This window comes from Lissotriton vulgaris, chromosome 9 (assembly GCF_964263255.1).
Source record: "Lissotriton vulgaris chromosome 9, aLisVul1.2, whole genome shotgun sequence".
NCBI lineage: Eukaryota > Metazoa > Chordata > Amphibia > Caudata > Salamandridae > Lissotriton > Lissotriton vulgaris.
In genome coordinates, this window is record NC_141697.1 from 455,627,258 (window position 1) to 455,636,432 (window position 9,175).

Sequence of the window (9,175 nt, forward strand, 5' to 3'; positions counted from 1 at the left end):
AGAGAAAGAGGTTGCCATCAAGGCTCTCTTGGGGACCTGATTAAGGGTCATCATAAAGCTTGGTAAATTGGGCAACCCAGGATTCAGATGGAATAACAGTATCAATGCCTAGTTCTCTTTATGACTCATTAAAGCTGCGATTAACTGTTTCCCAACAGGCTTTACAGTCCTTGAGTTCGATTGCCTTGACCAATGATGAGAATGCAGCCTCTCTGATTTTCTGGTTTTGAGAGCGTCTCTATACAGAGATCGGCATCTCTGCATCACACCCTGATCCATAGGGGACTGTCTTTAAGCATCGAGTGGGTGCTTGTGTGCCTAGGTGCGACTGGCATCGAACCACTTTATAGGTGGCTTGTGCCTCCATTTGTGTGGGACTAATAGAAGATTGAATGCTGTTTCATTCCACAAAACTGATTAAAACTTTTGAGACGGACGGGCCCCACCTCTCTGAGTAATTGGCTGATAGACAAATCAGGGAGTCACGGTAAGTGGAAACCACTAACTGTGCTAAAAACGAGGGTTCATCGACCTTGGACCATGCTTTTATTACCCTATGATTTTTGGAAGATGATAAACGCATACGGTGAGCCGCTACAGGGATCCTAGTGATCAGTGAGCCGAGAAAGGAAAGAGACAGGCGTTCTTGATCACTAAGGGGAGAGCCAGCAAACTATAGTCGAGAGCCCAATCTCCTAGTGATTTAGAAAAGAGAATAACATCGATTTGACTAGGTGTACCTCGCCCCACAAATGCCAGTGTAGTGTTAGCTGTTAAGCTTAAAGTGTCAAAAGATGAGTGAATAGAGACCCTATCCTCATCCTCCAGCCCACAAATATTTTCATGGGAATACTGACAGATTTTCACATGTAAATCCCCTAATAGAACAAGGCACAATCACCATGTATGCTGATACAATTCTCAATGTCCTTAAGTAGAGAACGTGCTAAGTCGACCTTGGAGTGGTCAAAAACATTGTTGTAACGTTTATCAGCAGTAATCTAATGACGGGACGCTGAAACAGAATCATCTGATAATATACTGAGACACACTTTATCCAAAGTACCTTTGAAAAAGAGGAAAGAGAAACATGCGTGATCAGACCACACTTGGCCCTACCCATATTCTACTAGCTACTGCTGGCGTGTAGTACGTGGCAAACATACCACACACCAGAAGCAGCATCCAGAAATATAGGGCCAATAAGGCACGTATCTTAGAGGCAAATAAAAGCCTGGCATTCAATTAAGCCGTCTGACCAATCCCATTTACTAGCTAAACCAGCGGTGTTTCTGGAGGCTTTTGGACAGTGTTTCCATAGGATAACTTGTGCTAATCCTAGTGGGAACGAGATTACACCCAGTGGCCACGTAGAGTCTAGATTCAATATGAGTCCTGGGTAACACAGGCTTAGCTAGTTGATCACTTAAACCCAAGAGAGTAACTGCAGCAGGAAGTCAGTCCTGTAGTTCCAATCGGGACAAAGGAGAAAACCTATTAGAGGTCACCAGAATTGCTCAGAAAGTAAGGAGGTAGTGTGACACCCCCGGGGTCTGTAAAAATAGACCAACGGAAGAGCCTCAATGGCACAAAACAGGAAAAGCTTAGCCTGAGAGATTGTCATTAGCCACTTTTCGATCTCATAAATTAATCACAATACAGCCATTGCCATTTAGTTTTGGAGTATTACCCACCCAGGAACCTCTGCTCACAAGAATTATGTGGTTGTGGCCTCGCACGAGGCTGCCCACTCAAGTATTAACCCAATGTACAACTTTATTGACCAATTGGTAATGACCTTCATATGAGCTCTTGGTTAACGGAGGGACAGTCCTTAGGATCACAACAAATGGGGGTAGCCTGAGGGGACAATTGCAGCATGTGGCACTTAGAAGGCCAGAACGCTGGGTAAAGTCTACAGACATGTTTCCAGGGCCACCTGAGCCAATAGGCTGAGCTGCCTTCAAAAGGGTTCAGTGTACATCTCCCTAAAATGTTGGAATGCCGGGCCAAAATAGAGCTATAGGCGGACCCCTCGTAGCCCGAAAGGAGAGGGACACATCACCAGGAACTGAGGAGTATGATAGGAGATGTATTGGGTGGGCCTTTGTAAGAAGTGCAGCCAGAGGAACTAGATAAAGGAGGTCTTACAAGATTTTGCACCAACAAAGTATCACTCAGTTTCGCCAAGGCTTCCTTGACCATGCCTCATCTGTCAAGTATAGGAACCAGAGAAGCATTGAGGGGGGATAGTACATTTTTGCATAAATCACCAGCCCAAGTCACTAAAGAGTCTTGTATACAGTTCATAAGTTGAGGTCCAATAGGCTGGCATGGATCTGTGGCTGGGGTAGGTGGTACAGTAATAGCAATATAGCAATATAGATCAGTACCTTTCGAGTGCTGATGCAAATGGGCCCGCCCTTGGTCCAGTTTGCGGGATATGTTGTTGGTAATTGTCATTTGCGGGCAAGACTGGTATTTTTTGTATAAGGGACATGTCTTGGGCTGCAGATATAGCAGGATTGCTTCGTGCAGCTTCTTTTATAATGGCTGCCCAGTTTGTGATTTTAAATGGTCTGATATTTCCTTAACAGATGCCTCAAGTAAACAAATCCCAGATTGTATACCCTCCAATTCCTTTTTTAAAAATTCCTCTAAGATTGTCGATCTATCATGCCCATTCTTTAGAGAGCAGTGTGTTGTTTTGGCGGACTTCAACGATTTCTCTTTGGCATTATTTCCTTTGCCTCCCGTAAGGATCTTTCTTTTTTGTTTTAGATCACTACTGTGTGTATCTGCCAACTGACAGATTTTCTTTGCTGTGGGGGAGACAGCTCCCCAGGTTAAAAGTCCTCACTAATCATCAGGGAACTATTAAAAGCACATGGTGTCACAGTTTTTTCTGTGGTTAGAGGCTTCACTGGCTCTGTTGCAATGCCTTTCTTGATCACCTTATCCATACCATTATGCAAAGCAAGCTTTGTAGTGACCAATCTTTCTTTCGCATTAGTGATTTCACTTTCAGTATAACCATGCCATTCGTCAAGTCATTGGTAATTGAGTTAGTGGAGGAAGTCTGTTTTAAAGTCTCTTTTCCCAATGGCTGTGATATGTTACGTTTGCCTATCATCTAGGTCTTGTTGCCTAATAATTCCTAGGTAAGGAGGTGGTGGGGCAGGTTTAGAGACTGTGGAAAAATTAAAATAAAATGGGTTTATGCACAGACCTGTCTCATCTTCTATCTCTTCTTGTAGGTTTTGGTGTTCCCTTTCAACAACCCACTCCAGAGTTCATAGTTGTTGTGTGGCGAGAGGTAGCACTAAGAAGGGTTGGCCCTGGCCAGCCTTGTCCGGCCAAGGACAGGCACACACAGGTCTGACCTTGGCCTAGGCTTTGCCCAACCTGCGGGAGAGTTCCAGCACCTTTATGGCAAGTGCGGTACTTAGCCCCACCCCCTGCACTGGCTCTCGTTGCGCTGTGGGACCGAGTCTCACCCCACCGAGAAAAGATCAGAACCTGCAAATTGAGGTGAGTGAAAGGGGCCTCCTCTGGCCCAGGCAAGGGTCCTATGCTGTAAGAGAGTTCCGGTGCCTTCATGGCATGTGCCGTACTTGGCCCCGCCCCCTGCACTGGTTCGCGTTGCGCTTGAGGACCGAGTCCCACCCCAGTGGGAAAGGAACAGGAGCAGCAAATTGAGGTTAGTGGAAGGGGCCTCCTCTGGCCCAGGGAAGCATCCCCTTAGTCCTTATCAATGCCAACAAATCCACGAGCACCAGATCACAAGCAAGCTGGTATATGGGTGAGCTCAGACTAACCAAACACGAATGCAAGTAACTGCAACTCAGATAGAGACAAAGTCAGGGCGACACCGATTTGAGCACCTGCATATCCATCCTCAGACACTACCATCAGCAACTCAGAGCCACCAAACACTCCATGCTCAATGACTGCATCAAAATCAGCACCAACAGCGCCTAGGAAATCTTCAACATAGTGAAAGACTTCCCCACTCTGGCAGCAAGCTTCACCTGCGTAATTCCCTCTTAGGACCTCTGCACTCAGCCATCCCTATTCTTCAGCAACAAGATCACCAGCATCTATGTAACTTCAAATCAAACTGGACCTTCCCACCCTCGCAGCCCTTCTGTCCATCTCACCCGACATCCAGAGGACCACCCTGACCACCTGGCACACCATCACCACTCAAAAAAGCGCAATGACCATGCAGGCCATATACTCCGGAGCACCCTCAAACTTTTCCCATCACTACATCTTCATCAAAGGGTTAGCCTGCATTGTTGCAGCCCTCACCTTGCTCCTGAAAGACTTAATCAACACAGCAACCTTTCGAGACCCCTGTAAACATGCCCCAGTACTCCTTCCCCTCAAGAGACTTCAGCAGACCCAAAGTTGCTAGCCAACTACTGGCCTCTCTCAGCTTGCTACTGTACCCATCAAAGGTGATAGAAAAGATGGTAAACAGATCTTCATAGACAGAGGTGACACCACACCCCTCATCCTACAGGACCTGTTCAATGCCTTTGACACAGCCTCACACCTCATTCTTAGCCAATGTCTGCATGATGCCAGAATCTGAGTACCTGCATTTCAATGGATTTTCTCCTTCCGACAGGCTGCAATCAGTCAGTCAGCCTGGAACCTCTTCACCTCTGATGCAGTTAACCTCATCTGTGGAGTTTCACAAGAATCCTCACTCAGCCCATACCTATAGCACGTTAATGGCCCACTCGCCAGCATAATCCGCACCTAAGGAATCAACATTATATCCTATGATGATGACAGCTAGCCCATACTCTCTCTCTTGTATGTATGTATGTATTGCACATTTGTATAGCGCGATCTATCACCCAGAGGGTATCCTGGCGCTTTGACTCTACTGAACCACATACACAATCACACCATTACACTGTTCTAGGGAAGAGGTAGGTTTTTAGGCCCCTCTTAAAAGATGGAAAAACCCTCAGGCTCCTCAAGGACAAGGGAAGGGAATTCCAGAGCTTGGCAGCTGCATATCCAAAGGAACGGCCCCCCATCCGTAACCTATGGATTCTCGGAACCACCACTACACATGCCGAAGAGGAGCGTAATGGTCTTGCTGCATGATACCACGAGAAAAGGTTCTGTAGCATGACTGGACCTTGGTCATGCAAAGCCTTAAAGACCAGATAGGATGCTTTAAAGTAGATTCGCTGCTGAACTGGCAGCCAGTGAAGATCCTTAAGCACGAGAGAGGAGGAAGCTGCGCGCGGCCTAGAAAGAGCGAGCTTCGCTGCCATATTTTGAATACGCTGCAGCTTGCTAATCAAAGTGCAAGGGGCCCCTAGAAGCAGTGCATTGCAATAATCAATCCTACTAAGGATAATACCACGCACCACCTCTGGCCTAGCCTGAGCCGGAAGCAGGGGAAGGATTTTTTGAAAAGTACGAAGTAACATCATGCAGGTAGAGATGGTTTTGTTGACAAACCCATCCAACTGTAGATTAGGGCCGAACAAGACTCCGAGGTTGCGAGCAGAATCCGCCGCCACCACTGTGACCAAGGAGGATGAAGGCCAAAGATCTGCCAGTAAAAGACGCCGGGTACGATCCAATGAACAGTGGAGTACCTCGGTCTTTGAGCTGTTAAACTGGAGAGAGTTGTTTTTCAACCAGTCGGCAGTAGCGGTCATACATCGATGGAAAGTCTCCGTGGACACAGCATCTTCTCCTTCAAGGGAGAAGATGAGCTGGGTGTCGTCGGCGTAATTGATCACCGAGATGCCGAAGGACTTGATCAAACTGATCAAGGGGCAGAGGTACAAATTAAATAAGATGGGACTGATCGCTGACCCTTGGGGAACACCCTGCCCTACTCTCCTGATGCCTGATCTGAAAGGCGGTAGAGCCACCACCTGGTGTCTGTTCTGGCGATAGGAGATTAGCCAATCCCGTGCCAATCCCGCTACCCCGATCTCCTCCAGCCTGCTGACAAGAATGGAGTGGCTGACCGTGTCAAACGCGGCCGACATGTCGAGCAGCACTAAAAAGGCTGCCCGACCATTGTCGACCCGCGAGCGGAGAGCATCCAACACGACCACCAGCGCCGACTCCGTACCGTGAGCCGGCTGGAAGCCGAACTGGGCCACATCCAGACAGATGTTATTTTCCAGAAAGCTGGATATAGACCGGGTCACAAGCTTTTCAATGATCTTAACCGGGAAGGGAAGCAACGAGATTGGCCGATAATTTGCCGGAACGGTGGGGTCGAGAGTGTTTTTTTCAGGAGGGGCGAGACCACTGCCAACTTCCAGCACTCTGGGACCGTGGCAGTGCTAAAGGACTGATGGCTGATGGAATATAAGGGGAGGAAGAGTTCTTCCTGAAAGGATTTCCAGAATTTGTGAGGTAGTGGATCAAGGGGAGAGCCCGAAGACACGCCGTTTGCTAAAGCGCAGAACTCATCGAATGGAGGAAGAGTAAAACTCTCCAACCGTCGGTGACCTGCCTGTTCTTCTAACACATCTGAAGTAAGAGATGGTGCAGGGGCAACTGGAGGCTGGAAAGAAGGAGTGCCTGAGTTAGAAAGACCGCCCAGGATGTTAGCAATTTTGTCCTCGAATGCAGTTGCCAGGGAATCACAGAGAGACTGTGATGCTGGAATATTATTAGCCGCGCAGGTCGGCTTGGAAAGGTCATTAACTATTTTAAATAGGGCCTGCGATTTATTGGATGCCTGCAGCAGCATATCCTCAAAATATTTAGCTTTAGCGCACTTAGGGCCCGATGTAGGTAAATCTACATTTACCACTTCATAAATACCGAATCATACCGAATCGGTATTTATGAAGTGGTAAATTAGAGGGGGGGAGATGTAGGTATTTCAGATTCGGTAAATACCGAATCTGTAAGATTCGGTATTTACCGATTCTGTAAATACTGATTCGGTATCCCCCATTGCTTCCTATGGGCCTTGAAGCCCATAGGAATCAATGGGCACTACCGAATCGGTAATTACCGATTCGGTAATTACCGATTTGTGCAAGGGTGCAGGGGGTGTCACTTTGACACCCTCTAGCACCCCCAAAACAGGCATGTGAGCCATATGGCACACAGACATGCCCTAAGGGCATGTCTGTCTGTCACATGGCATAGGTGTGCATGCACACATGTGCATGCACACCTGGATTCGGTATTTTAACATCCTATCGGATTGGGTGTTAAAATACCGAATCTGAAGGGCCTGTGGGACAGAAAGTAGTCCCACCTACATCCCAAATTTAAAAATCGGTAAAGTTACCAATTCGGTATTTTTGCGATTCGGTAATTTTACCAAATCGGTAAAATACCGAATCGGACAAAAAAAGGTCCCCTACATCTCAGTAGGCCAAATACCGGTCGGAAACGGCCGACATCGTCCGTTTCCGACCGGTATTTGGTACCTACATCGGGCCCTTAATCTGGGCTTCATAGTCCAGCAGTGCTTGTTTGTAGAGGGATTTAGCAGACTCAGAATGAGACTTCCTCCAAAGCAAAAAAGGTGGGCCAGTATTATTCAAGAGTTTCGACCATTGCCTACTAACTTTGGTAGGGTCCAAACCATTCTCTCTCAAGAAATCGGCAGAGAGGTAAAGGGAGAAATGGACTAGAGCATGGTCTGTCCAACATTGGGTAGCTATATCCCTAATCGCCACCTGGGTAGTTTCCGCGAACACCCGCGAAAACCAGGTCTAGGGCGTGACCCTTAACATGAGTCTGAGAGAGTACCAGCTGTTGCAACTGAAGGTTGCTGCAGGCCTGGCACAATTCTCTGTAGGCTGTATCCGAGGGCCCATCAGGCCACAGATTGAAATCCCCCAAGATAAACAGTCTGGCATGGGAATTGGAGATATCATAGATTACATCAATCAATTCTGATATCTTGGATAATGCATTACCCGGGGGTCTATAACATAGCAATCCAGATTGCAAAACACCTTTGTGTCCTTTAAGCGAGAAGCCCATAAGTTCGAATCCCTGGGCCGCCTTTACCTCAAACTGGGAAAAGGCCAAGGTGTCTCTAAAGATGAAACCTATCCCTCCACCTCTACTCCCATCCTAGGGCAATGCTTAATTTTATAGCCCACAGGGCAGGGCAGTCCAAGTTCTACCTCGCTGTCCGCTCAAGTCCACATCTCGGTGAGAAAAGGTACATCCAGCCTATAGGAATCAATTAAAAAAACGATTTCGACATGATGCTTACAGAGCGACCGAACATTGAGCAGACCGCAAGACAGCACCCCAGAGTTTTCAGTGATGGAGCCCGGCGACTGACTTGCCTGGAAGTGTTGACCAAGCTGAATTAGCTCTGCTTTAGAGCAGGTTAGATGGAGTTGAGTCTCAGAGGTAGCATGGCTAGCGCTAGGCGCGATCTGCGCGCGAACAGGCGCAAACGGGCTTACTACTGGCGCACCTCCGGCGCGCCATCGGCGCGCCCGCTGCCCGCCTACGCTGCACGCTTGAGGAAGGCACATCTTATATAGCCGTTAAGCGCGGGAGTCCTGCGAGGCAGACCTCTGGCCCCACACCCAAGATGGCGCCCGTTAATCGGCACCTCCTGGCTACCCACACCCAAGATGGCGGCCAAAACGCTGCGATGCGGTTGCAAGAAGTCCTAAGTCCCGCAAAATGCGGGTGGCAATACGATTATAGTGCAGGTAAGAGCTAGTTGGAAATTATGGCCCCAAAAGATGTCCACAATACGCGAAAAGCGACTGCGTCCTAAATTCGAGCAGCGCGATAGTGCAGGTGCACGTGCAAGTACGTTTTTAAAATTATAAAATCAGCAGGTAGCAGCAGATTACGCGAGCGTGCAGTGGCAAGTAATAGTCTACCTGAACTGAGGAAGTTCCTGCTTTTAATAACTCCTCTGAGCGCGGGAGTCCTACGAGGCAGACCTCTGGCCCCACACCCAAGATGGCGCCCATTAATCGGCACCTCCTGGCTACCCACACCCAAGATGGCAGCCAAAACGCCACGGTGCGGTTGCAAGAAGTCCTAAGTCCCGCAAAATGGGGGTGGCAATACGATTATAGTGCAGGTAAGAGCTAGTTGGAAATTATGGCCCCAAAAGATGTCCACAATACGCGAAAAGCGACTGCGTCCTAAATTCGAGCAGCGCGATAGTGCAGGTGCA